Source organism: Vespa mandarinia, chromosome 2 (assembly GCF_050613455.1).
Source record: "Vespa mandarinia isolate Hongniang chromosome 2, ASM5061345v1, whole genome shotgun sequence".
NCBI lineage: Eukaryota > Metazoa > Arthropoda > Insecta > Hymenoptera > Vespidae > Vespa > Vespa mandarinia.
In genome coordinates, this window is record NC_140811.1 from 996,522 (window position 1) to 1,010,000 (window position 13,479).

At 38.1% G+C, this 13,479-nt stretch overlaps 1 protein-coding gene across 10 annotated transcripts in view; it reads left to right on the forward strand.

The window, feature by feature from the left end:
- Positions 1 to 13,479, forward strand: part of LOC118451471 (bromodomain adjacent to zinc finger domain protein 2B) — a 132,259-nt gene that overhangs the window by 33,674 nt on the left and 85,106 nt on the right. The window lies entirely within an intron of this gene.

A 13,479-nucleotide genomic window follows, 5' to 3' on the forward strand; every position in this document is an offset into this window, starting at 1 on the left:
TGTACACTAGATATATACATTATAGATCCGGCATATAATCGTTTTGATTTTTTTTCTTCCTTTTATCAGTTTTTTTTTTTTTCTTATATGCGCTAAGGGCAGGAGAGAGGGATAGAGGTCGACGAGGATGGGAGAGGGAAATTTTTTTTTTTTTTTTTTTTTTTTAATAGTCGCTACTACTAGAGTCGGCTCGTAATAAAAGACGAAGAAAAGACGACGAACGCGAAGAGGTTAAGTCGGACGCGGTGACCCTTTGCGCGTATAATTGTCGCGTCCATCTGCCCGTTCTGTCTATGTGTGTACGTAAGTGTACGTGCGTGTAAGCGTGTGCGATACTACTACTCTCTAGGCGTAAGCCCCAAGCGCGTAGGACGAAAGAATTTCGCGAATCTTCTCCGTTCTTTCTTTCTTTTTTGTTTTTTTTTCTTTCTTTCTTTCTTTCTTTACGTTATCTACAATCTTATTTGAAGTTCTCTTCGCATTTATTATATTTCATTTTATTTTATTTTATTTTATTTTTCCAAATATAAATAAACCTGCCCATAAATTTTGTTCGATCATACGAATGAATCTCCCAGCTCTCGTACGTGAAATTCGAATTACCTAACGTTCTCATTAATAAGAAATCTTACGATTGATTAGTTAAAAAAAAAAAAAAAAAATCCAACACGAATCTTCACGCGCAAAGATGTCGCGATTTGTTAGATTCAAAAAAAAAAAAAAGGGGAGAGAGAGAGAGAAAAAAAAGGAAGAAAAAACAAAAAAAAACGAAAAGAAGAAGGAAGAGGATTGAGGGAAAGAATAAAGGAAAGAAGAAGAAGAAGAAAAAAAAAAGGATAATATTTCTTTCGACCGTGCGGAAAGTCACGCAGGCACACGTACATATACGCAAGTGGTATTCAAGGGGTGTCCAGTTACGAAGCGAGTCTCCAAGTAAAGCTTCCGTTAGCATTTGGTTATTTATGGGGACTCTCGCACATGCATGCATACATACGCATATGCATACTCACATGCACATGCATACACATACACACGCACGTGTACTCGCTGTGAGTTTTGAACGATAGACGAGGGGTTGTTACCGCGAAGAAGGAACGACGAGAAGGATAGATAGATAGTTAGATAGATAGATAGACGGGTACATAGAGAGAGAGAGATAGAGAGAAAGAGAAGAGATGATACGATGACGGGAAAGAGAGAGGGACAGAGAGGGGTAGCGTTTTCAAGCAGAGAGACCAATTCTCTCTCTCTCTCTCTCTCTCTCTCTCTCTTTCAGTTTCTCTGTGCGCGCGCGTGTATAAGTGTACGAGGTTTTCTCTCTCTCTCTCTCTCTCTGTCTCTCTCTAAGGGCGAGAACGAGCGGGGAGGTAGAAGGAGGTGGTGGAGGAGGATGAGGGGAAGAGGGTGGCGAGGTTTGTGGGAAGTGGGAGGTTGGAAAGGGGGTAGGGAGTTGGCCGAGCTCGTACGACGAGCGTAGCGAAGTCTATAAAGGAGTGCTTTATTGATCTCCAGTTTGAACGCGCACTCGGATACCGATATAGCCTTTCCGATGCTATAACGGTTGGGCTCCGTGAATAAGGGATAGAAGTGCACACGCTGGCTCCCGGTAAGATATCGCTCCGATTCGCGGCACGCTTCGATCCACAAGCTCGACTTTTTCCATGCGGAACGTTCGAAGGACGGACGCGATGCTTTCCAAAGGGATTCCATTTTCGATCGGAATTTGCCATTGCAAAGATAGAGATAGATAGATAGAGAAAGAGAGAGAGAGAGAGAGAGAGAGAGAGAGAGAGTATGGGGAGATGGGGAGGATGTGTCTTCCGGAACCCTTTTGTAACATCCTTTCTTTCTTTCCCTCTTTCTTTTTTTCGTTCTTTGTTTCTTCCTCTTCTTTTCTTTTTTTCTTTTTTCTTATTTTTTTTTTTTTTTATACTTCTCTTTCATCTATTTTTGAGAGATAATGATCTTGGAGGAGCTACTTGAGAAATACAGATATTTTCTTTTTAGATATTTTTTTTTTTTTTTTTGTTTTTGTTTTTAATTTCCGGATGATGATATTACTTTTAGCGTATGCGCTTGTTCAACTGATCGTTTGGACGATCTTTTAAATTGAAGAATTTAGAAATGTATAGAAATTCGGAATGGTATAGCGCGACACACGTAACCATTACTGCCAGATATCGTATATACATATATATGTATATATATATATATATATATGTATGTTTTTTTCCATATTCATCCGCTATCCTCGAAAATAGTAAATAGAAAAAGGAAAAGAAAAGGAAAGAAAATGATATTACTCCAAAGGTTTTGCATAAAGTCTGTTGTCAATGTTATATCTGTTTCTTCCTTCACAGATGCATCGTCAGGCAAGTACGTTTTCCTTGACGATCAGACGACAAACGTTGTGGCGGTTAACGCCTTCCTCTTTTTCTTCTCTTTCTCCTTTTCCCTCAAGCTCTCTTTTCTCTTCTCCCGGTCTCGGTCGATGGACGATCGACGGCTCGCTACTTCTTGTTCTCTCGGACGTTCGCTGAGAGAAACCGCAATGAATTTTGCGTGACTTGGCTGGTTTCGTCCTCTCAGGAAGAACCTCGGAAATTCTTTTCGTATTTCATCGATTACAACCAACATAACAAATTCATCGTTTTGTTGATCCTTCGAAATAAATGGATAGATAAATAAATAAATAAATAAAATTCGATGCTATTTATGTAATTCAATTGATTTTATTTATGTAATAATGTTTTAAATTATATACAATTTTTAATAATAAGAGAGAGAGAGAGAGAGAGAGAGAGAGAGATAAAGTATGATTTAGTTATTATTGGTATAAAAAAGAAAAGAGAAAAAAGAAATCTCTCGTTGTAGATCGTTAGGAAAAAATCAAAGAAAACGGGAGAAGAGAGAATGAAAGGGGATGGGAGGGGCGGAGAAAGGTAGGAGGCGACGGAGGAAGACGTCATTGGTGCAAACACTGAGATTTGCATCTTTCGCGGTTAGCCGCAACGATCTTATAGTCCCTGCTAGTAGTAGAACGTCGCGATCGACTACCACCGAGTGAAATTAGAAGCGTATGTTCTTCATCGTCTTTTCAAACTTAATGTCGCTTTTCTTTCTTTTTCATTTATTTTTTTTTACCACGTTTTCTCTCTCCTTCGTAATTTCAATTATTTCATTAATTATTTCACTACTACATACGCTCAGTGCGATTCTTCTTTTCTAACTTTCTATATAAAAAATATTTCACTTTTTTTCTTGTGCTCGCAATAATTAGTCCCATTGAAGTAACTTTGAATAATTTGTGCTTTTAAAAATCCTATTGTATTATTATTATTATTATTATTATTATTATTATTATTATTATTATTTTTCTTTCTCTCTCTCTCTCTCTCTCTCTCTCTCTCTCTCTCTCTCTACAAAAATAAATTTCCCATTCGTATCGGGGAGAGAGAGAGAGAGAGAGAGAGAGAGAGAGAGAGAGAGAGAGAGAGAAAGAGAGAGGGAAGATTAATGTTTAAACGTGCACATATATATATTAACTTTTATTTATATATAATACGTACGAAGTATACGCAATAAGCTTTACGTTGTACAATTTCTTTCCTTCTCTCCCCTGTTCCCCTGCTCACATAGAAAAGAAAAAAAAATTTGTTCGTAAAAAAAGAAACGAGATATCAATATTTGATTTATTTAGTAGTATTACGAATAATTTAATTAACTATTCAAGTAGAAAATTTCACCTTCAAAAGAAACATTATAGTTGGTAATACGAAAAGACGTTCCGTTTGGTCGAACGTTGCAATTACTTGAAAGATTCGAAACGCCGACTAAGATCGACAACGACGACGACGACGACGACGAGGACGAGGCACGGTCTTCGAACGAGCGACTTCGAGACGCGTCAGGGCCACGGAATTGTAGTAATTTTTCCTTGATTACTCGGCATCCACCATTACGCAGACGCGACGATGCGGCAAGAGGCAAACTCTTAAGGTCGACTTTGACTTCATGGGAGCGTGCCAGCGTTCCACCAACTTCCGACTTTTTCTCTCTCTCTCTCTCTCTTTCTCTCTCTCTATATCATAGTCTCTTCTTATCATAGAAAATTGAATGATCTTGGAAAAATCTTAATAACGTTATTAAAAACGTCGCGATTCGATCGATCGAATCGATCCGATCAATCGACCGCTCATTTTCTCTAACAAATTGATATTACGATGTTGGCGTTTGAAATAATAGAATCAATTTTTTATAAATGGCTTGACGAATGATTCTTTCTTTCTTTTTTTTTTTCTTTTTTCCTTTTTTTTCCTCTACTTTCTTTTCTATAAATTTTTCCAACAAATTGTATTATCGTTTTATTAGGATTCAGAGATAATTCGTTAGAGACATTGCATCCTTTAAATTACAACGATTAGTACATGCAATTATTGAGCATTTAAAAATTAATAGAAAAGAATTATCGTTTAATATGAGAGACGTGTAAAAAAAAAAAAAAGAAAGAAGGGGAAAAAGAAAAATATGAAAACTCTTTTATTTCTTCGAGACTTTTTATCCTCGTACATAAATCTATAGGAGAAATTCATACGGATCTCAGATTGGAAAAAAGAAAACAAAAATTTATCGACCAAAGGAAAAAAATAAAGAAGAAAGAAAATCAAAATACAGAAAGACTTTTTCGTTAGAAATTTGAAATATCATTTGGGATGTAAGTCCTGTGTCATATATTAAATTCGGATGATTATCTCGACGTAAAAAAATTGATCGATATCCGAATGAAAGGTGAGAGGTTGGATTATCGGATTAACGATTTCCGCGTGCGGATTCGAAGGAGCGAAGCGGAAGAGGGAGTGGCTGGGAAACAGAGAGAGAGAGAGAGAGAGAGAGAGAGAAAGAGATGTGATCAGAAGAGAAGAGAATCGAGGACATTTCGTCGAGCAACCGAAAACGAATGGCGTCGGTTACGCGCGAAACGCTTGCATAAAATTATAGGCGTTAACACCATGGTCTGGGTCAGCGGGTCGATCGATGAATAGTGTGATTAACCTCGATGAAACGGACACGTGGGGTGGTCGAATAAAAAGTCTGAGTCACGTTGCTTGTGCTGAGAGTCGGAAGAGAAGAATTTGGAGAGCTGCACGAGACACTCTTCTTCTATCATTAATTTTTTCTTTTTCCTTTCCTTTTTTTTTGTTTTGTTTTGTTTTTTCCTTTCCTTTTTTCTCTTCTCTCCTTTTCTTTTCTTTTCTCATCCTTTTCTTCTCTCTTTTTTTTTTAATCCATTTTTTATTTCGTTTCAATGAGACGTCGAACAATCTTCATTGAGATCCATTGTTTCAAGAACGTGCACCTTAGCTATATGTCGATGTTTCGACCGATCGATATTTATTTATTTTTTTTCTTTTCTTTTCTTTTCTTTTCTTTTTCTTTCATTCTTTCTTTTTTCTTTCTTTTATAACCTATTCGCGTTTAATTACTAATTTTTTTCCGATGTATTATTTTTACGATTTATATTGTGCCATAATTTATCACTTCTAATATCGTAAATATTGATCTACATGTATGTACATACGTACGTATTTATTTATGTGTATGCATGTATGTATATGTATGTTTGTATGTTATTTTTATTATTCCCAGACACTAAGATCATTCATTTGTTCCTATTTTTTCTTGGACATTACATAAACATGGATACTTATTGATAAATATTGATTCAATGAAGAAGGAGAGAAAAAGAGAGAAAGAGAGAGAGAGAGAGAGAGAAAGAAAAAAAATAAGAAGACGATTGATAACGATCGATTTGATTGAAATTGACGTAAGTTAGAAAAAATTGGTTTCCCAGTAAATCACGATCGATGGGAAGCTCGACGGTCTATCGGAGAAGGAGAGCTGATAAACGGCGAGGGTCGTGTATCGTGTCATGGTCGAAGCCTTGAAAAGGTCAAAGACATCGAGGTAGGCTGACTTCTCGCGATACGTGTATCGAGAGAACCCGAAATTGTCCGAAACTTGAAATTCTTTCACGATTTCGAGTCCATATACACATACCCATATATATACACCAGTGTGGGTGCGCGCGTGTACACACACACATATCTGCATTCTATTTATATATATATATATATATGTATACAATTATGTATTAATCGTGTATTAATTGTGTTGTATCTCTATATATATATAATACGATTAGATGAGTTTATTTACTCAAAAACAGATATTATTGAAATATAGGAGAAACAAGGAAGCTAGCTCTCTCTCTCTCTCTCTTTCTCTCTTTCTCTCTCTCCGTAATTTACGATTTTTTTATCATTATTCTCGCATACTCACGTGTTTTACAGTTAGCGAAGCAAATCGCGTAATACGCGTACCGCATGCGTTTCAACGCTGGAGATAAAACGATCCTCTCTCTCTCTCTTTCCCTCTCCCTCTCCCTCGTTCTCCCTTCACGAGAAATGAGCAAAAGCGAGGGAATATAAACGCTTGAACCACCCTAACTGCTGCCGCCGCTTCGTATTTTCGCTTCGTGGCGCTTACGGCGTAGGCTCGATCATCTGAACACCGATTAACCTAATTTTCGATAGACCCTACCTACCACTGTTACTATCATTGAGCACTTCGTTACGTTTTCAACGTACTTAACACATATTCCCCTGGTAGACTAAGTATACGTTTATACATTTATTGCTATATACACATAGTAGATAGGTACATTTTTTTCTTTTTTTCTTTTTCTCCTTTTCTGTTGTGTGCAAAATTTCGTTCCTCGAATCTTTACGTTTACGATTAATCGATATTGATTTAAACGAACGTAGTGTTGGTCGTAATTCTCTCTCGCTCTTTCTCTCTCTCTTTTCTCTACATTAAAACTTTGTTATCTTGTGTACGTTTTAGAAGAAGAATAGATCGAGAGAAAGAGAGGATTTGGAATTACACAAAGGTAGGTAGATAGAGATGATGGTAGTAGTAGCAGCGGATCCGTTTGCACCTCCGAGCGTAAGCGGATCGTTCGATATTAACGAACGAGTAACGAGAGATCCGGAGAATGTTGTATGTATGTATGTATGTATATATGTATGTTGTATTCTACGTTGGAACATCGGATGTAAACGTACCTAACGGTACTTCTCCTTTGCCAGAGTCTCAGGCACGTTCCATCTCGTACAACGACGTGTACCTACCTAAAGAACTTCGGTCATTTAACTCTCGATGATCCTTTTATCATTTTTATTGTGTATATATACATATATATGAAGTCGTAAAAATTTTATATGTACATATATATATATATATATATATGTATATATTTATAAGCAAAAATGATGCAATCCGTCCGGATCTTTGTTTAGGATATTTAAAAAGTATCCAAAAATTATTTTAAACGTTGACAAATCTTGAAAAAAAAATGAGTGTTCTTTTTCTCTCTTCTTTTTCTTTTTTCTTCTTCTTCTTCTTTTTTTTTTTTTTTTCTTTTTTGTTTTTTCTTTTTCTGTTTTACATATCTGCTTTTAATATTCTATTTTAGAAAAAAGGCGTTACGACGTGCTCTCTATATCGAGTTACACAGGTAGATGTATTCTCTTGCGCTCGAAGAATTAGGGACGTGTCGCATTAGACGACAAAGGGGGAACACTCGTGGTCGAGACACACGTGGACATAGCGTTATATCCACAGAGGGAAGACAGGATACTGGGTACGAACTTCGTCGATGAGCTCTTAGAAAAAAAATATTTAAAATTTCTGGAATTTTGTTAGATTATTAAAAGCCATTTTTGCTTTCGATTATTTTTGCCTTTTACTATTTCACGTCAGTTATTACGATAGATAGATAGATAGATAGATGATAGATAGATAGATCAAGCTTTCGCAAGGAAAAATTTGGTCCGATCGTAATTGTATTTGTGAAAAAAAAAGAAAGAAAAAAAAAAAAAAAAAAAAAAAGAACAGTAAAACAGGAAAACAAGCGATTCGTTCTAAACCAATCGATCGATCGATCCATCGTGTTGTATATCTTGTAAACATTACGTACACGTGTAGATATGCAAAAGGATAATGAAATTATTATCTAATCGAACGCAAAAGAGTATAGGAAATATTGTCGAAAAAGAAAAAAGAATATTCAATTCGCCGTTAAACGGATTCAAATCTCAGCGTGATGGATTTTCGTTTGACCTGGCTAGCTCGAGCTCGAACAACTCGAAGGTTCCTTCTCGTTAAACGTTCCGTGCTTTTCGTCCGTTCGTATCTCTCTTTCTCTCTCTCTCTCTCTCTTTCTCTCTTTCTCTCTCTCTCTCTCTCTCTCTCTTTCACTGTCGGATCTCTCGTCGTTCTTCTCATCCTCGTTCTTCCGGTGCAACAACCCTGGGATACCTTCTGGCTCCTATCTACGAACTTGCCGTCTCGAGCGTGTCGCTACGCTGCGCGGCTTCGTCCCTCTTCCCTCTCCCTCTCCTCTCTCTCGTATCCCTCGATATACCAATTCCACCCGGTGCTTTGCGATGGAACGTGAACTCGGCGGCGGCGTCCGTGCCTCCGCGTCTCTCATACACACCGAGCGAGAGAAGAAAGACAGCGTGCGAGTACGAGAACGACAGAGAGAACCAGAGTGAGAAGGATAGAGAGAAAGAAAGAGAGAGAGAGAGAGAGAGATAGAACGAACTGATGCGGCTGTCGTGAGAGAGAAAGGAAGAAAGAGAGAGATAGAGAGAGTGTCAGGAACGAAGCGAGCGAGAGAAAGAGGGAGAGAGAGAGAGAGAGAGAGAGAAGGAAGCAACGAGGCGAATCGTTCGTTTTAGAGAAAGAGAGAGAGATAGATAGATAGAAAGAGAGTAGTGGAGAGGGAGGGATGGTTGGAGGCAGAGACGAGGAGATAGGAACTCTAGCCTCGAAGAGTGGTAGCGCGTGCTCACAAACTCGAACCGTGGCCCCCGGTTTTCTCCTCTTTCTCTCTCTCTCTCTCTCTTTCTCTCGCGCGCGCATACATACACACGTATACACGTATACACCCCTCGCTCCTTTCTCCCTTCGGCATCGAGTCGTCCGCTAAACCAACCCCACCCCGAAACCCTCTTCTCTTCTCTACTCTTCTCTCTTCTCTTCACTGGTAGGTCGGTCCACCCACCGAGCCACGAAAGCGAGGCTCCGTTCCCGCACCGATCCACGCCACCCTCCATTACCGCCCTTCGCTTCTCCCTTCCCCTTCCCTTCCCTTCCCTTTACTTCCCTTCCGTCCGTTCCGTTCCCACCTCTTCCCTTCGTCGTTCGTTCGTTCGTTCGTTCGTTCGTTCGTTCGGTCGGTCGGTCCTTTTCTCCGCTTCTCCTCGTCCTCGACGTCGTCATCCCCTTTGGGCAAGTTGAGCACAACTCGCACACTACCGCGACACGCCAGAGAGCCTGTGCTTGCTTCTGCCTCTACCTCCTCTTCCATTGCCTCTTCTCTTTCTTTCTCTTTCTCTCTCTCTCTCTCTCTCTCTCTATCTCTCTCTCACGATAATCTTTTGTCCGATCGTGCGCGTATAGCTCGCGAGCACGCGTATACTATTTAGAGACTCGTACCATCCTCTCCTCCTTCTTATCTTTATTTTCAGATTCGTGACTTCAATTTCGTGATAAGCCTTGGATATAGATACATACATCTTTTCCTTATTCATATTATACGGACCTTCTTCGCTCGTTTACCTCCTTCTTTAAATTTCTTCTTCCTCCTCGTCCTCCTTCGAACACGTAATGCGTAATTTTTCCAAATCTTCGTTTTGTACATGTTGTTACCTTCTTTTTTTTTTTTTTTTTCTCTTTTTTTTTCCCCTTTTATTTTCTTATTTCTTTTCGTTCGACAAACCACCATGCCCCAATATTTCCTTAACGTTAAACGCGAAAATTTCTTTTTTATCGTCTCTCGCTAATGATCTTTATGGCTCACCTGGTATATATTTATCGTAATGTATTTGTATACACGTACATATCACGCAACTCATTCACGCACGTACGCACGCACACGTTAACACTTGTTATGAACGTCACGTATGTATTCAATACATTTTGTACGTTAAACGTCGACACGAATGATCATTTCTAAGGGGTTGCTTCGAGGGTAACTTCACGTTCGTCCTCGTTTCGCGCACCTGCGAATCCTTTACGGATCGGCGATCGATCCTCGAGAGCGAGAGAGAGAGAGAGAGAGAGAGAGAGAGAGAGAGAGAGAGAGAGAGAGAGTGGGAAAGAGAGAAAAGGAGGAAGAATGCGATGGCGGCCATCGAGAGAGAGAAAGAGAGAGAGAACGAAAGTGGCGCCTGACGTCACGATCTCTTCGCTTTTCTCGGATCGGAGAACAAAAGGGCGTATGCCGAGGGTAGTTTTAGCCCCACGGGTTCTCGCGGACCAACCTGACGCAATTTATTCCATCCTTTTTATTTTGTTCTCGTGTCAACGATTTTTCAAAGATTCCTTTTCCTCGACGTATACTCAGAGACAAAGACAGAGAGATAATTATAAATCAGATATTTCCGTCTTACAACCCTAACGTTTTAATACATTTTTTCAATGTCTAGAAAAGTATGTTTTGTCGGTATAAAAAAATTTTATATAAAAACTAAATAAATGTTTTAAAAGGGATAATTATAAGCTTCGTTTCATCTTGCAGTCAGAGAGAGAGAGAGAGAGAGAGAGAGAGAGAGAGAGAGAGAGAGAGAGAGAGAGAGAGAGAGCGAGCAAGTGAGTGAGAAAGAGAGAAAGAATCTTTTAAATGTTGAAACGTGAAATTTTTGTTTCCCGAATCGATTTCAAAGCACTTTGTTTGACCATCAACGCTTTTGCACATACGCATGCATAAAAAATTGTACTCCCATAAAGTTTGTTAGGAGATCTTTTTTCCTTTTGTTGGTTTTTGTCTTTTTTAGGAGATTTTTTCTTTTTCTTTTTTTCCTGTTCTTCTTTCCTTTTTCCCCGATGTTTTCCCGGACGTCATACGTCGAACAACGGCAAACGGGCATCACACGTAGATACCTTTATATACGCATATATACATCCGTACATGCATAGATACATACGTACGTACATACGTACATACGTACATATATAGTTGTATACGTGGTAGCCCGCACGCTTTTGACTTCGCGCGAAACCGAGGACGCGTGAAACGCGATCGCGATGGACGGATTTCGCGAGAGGTTTACGTTGACTTTACGTGGGCGTTACACTCCGTGAGCACGTCCGAGCTTCTCTCCTAGGTATGTACATACGAAGAGAGGAGTAAATCATCAGGATGACGTCAACGAACGATTCCGAGTCTTAACGTGCGCGCTTACAAAGTGCCACCTAGCTCGAGCTCGACGTCGGCCATACGAAAGAAGAACGCAAACGTCCATTATAAATCTGAACGTTTAACTATTCTTATATCTATTTTTGTCGTTATATATTTTTTTTTGCTTTTTTCTTTTTTATTATTCTTTTTCTTTCTTTTTTTTTCTTTTTTCTTTTTTTTTTTTTTTTTTTTTCTTTTTTAACTATTTTCGTCATCATATTTTGTCAACGAAAAGAAAATTCAACTACGGAGGCAGACGGTTTGATATTTATTATGACATTAAAATGTAGATAAGACGACAGAAACACAAGAGTATATATATTTAATGAAGAAAAATGTATAGTTTATGTGAGAACCGCCTGGTTTCTGAAAGGATTAATCGGGGCTCGTTTAAAAAGAATAGCACCTCGCGACACCTTTAACGGCTACTACTTTATTAACTTTTCAAGGAGTCTACATTTTCATCGCATTTATTTTCATTTTACAATTTCTTTCGTTCTGTTATATATATATATATATATAATATCTTTCTTATTTATTTTGTCTTTATTTTTTTTTCTTCGACCCACTCCCCCCTAGGTCCCCAACCTCGGTTAATTAAAATATTATCGAGGATAATCCATGATAGGAAGAATATATATATATATATATATATATATATATATATATATATATATATATTTACAGGGTCATCTGACGAAATATTTATAACACAGGGTATCGCAGTGAATATATCAAGTATGACCGTCCGAAATATGCGCTTCGTGTCTCACTTTACAATTCGTTTCAAGAAATTCTTTTTACCTTCTCTTGCCACCGGTGTATGGATTTTAAAATTCGCGCCTCGTCCGCGCGTCACACTCCCGAAGAAACTACGCGAGTCGAATGCAACCGATACCGACGACGACGACGACGACGACGACGACAACGACAACGACGACGACAACGATAACGACGATGACTACGACAACGACGATTCAAATACTACCACTACTAATACTACTAGTAGTAGTAGTAGTAGTAGCTCGAGTTGCTATTTTTTTTTCTCATAAGTAACAGAGAAAAAAAGATGAGCAAGATGAAATTTTCTTTTTTAGATACGTTCAACATTTTTACCCTTACCCCTTCTGTCGTTCGTTCGTTCGTTAAAAACGAACGCGACCCCTATATTATGCACGGAGTATCCACTGACCCAAATATTCGACCGTTTCAACGATGGTCGTTAAAACGCCCGCTCCATTATCTCTGCTCGAGAGATAAACGCATGGCCGACAGTTTTCCCCGTCGACCGCATATATATTCTTTTCCTTTTTTTCCTTTTTGTTTCTCCTTTCTTTCTTTTTCTTTCTTTTTTTTTATTCCTTTTTTTTTTCCTTTTTTTTTCCTTTTTTTTCCCCCTTTACTTCCTTGTACCGTTCTTTCTTTGTTTGTTTTTTTTTTTCCTTTTTTCCCCTTTTTTTTTTTTTTTTTTTTTTTTGGTCGATTCAACGCCAAGAGAAGAAAAAAACACATTTAATTCTTTCCATTTCTTGATATAAAGTGTATATATGTGTATATATATGTATGTATTATTTTCTTTCTCTTTTTGCGAGGACGAATTATTGAGACATACGTTTTAGAGAAAACATAATATAAAAATAATAATAATAATAATAATAATAATAATAAAAAGAAGAAGAAAAAGTTGTTTGCATTAACTATAAAATATAAGGGTTACATTTTTGCGACGGATATTATTATATCGAATATTTTTTAAAGTGACGATTAGAAAAAGAATATAAAGAAAGGATAAAAAAATAAAAAGCTAAATCGTTTGATAAATTCGAACTAGCTGTTTTACTCGGCTTTACCCGTTGTCTTCGACATAACGTAAAAGAAGCGCGTAAAGTCGCAGAGAGAGAGAGAGAGAGAGAGGGAGAGAGAGGGAGAGAGAGAGAGAGAGAGAGAGAGACGCACAACGTTCTCGTTAAATCTATAAATAAGCGGATATAGTCTGCGTGCATTCTGGTAAGGCACCCTCCAAGATCGAGAACGACGCGACCGAGGAATCGCTTATAAGCTTGCTAACTACTATCATCGATCGTTTCGACACAAATTTTAATCGAGTCTAATCAAGCTTTTATTGTGAAATAGAAAAATAAAAGGAAAATATTGAAACGATACGACATATT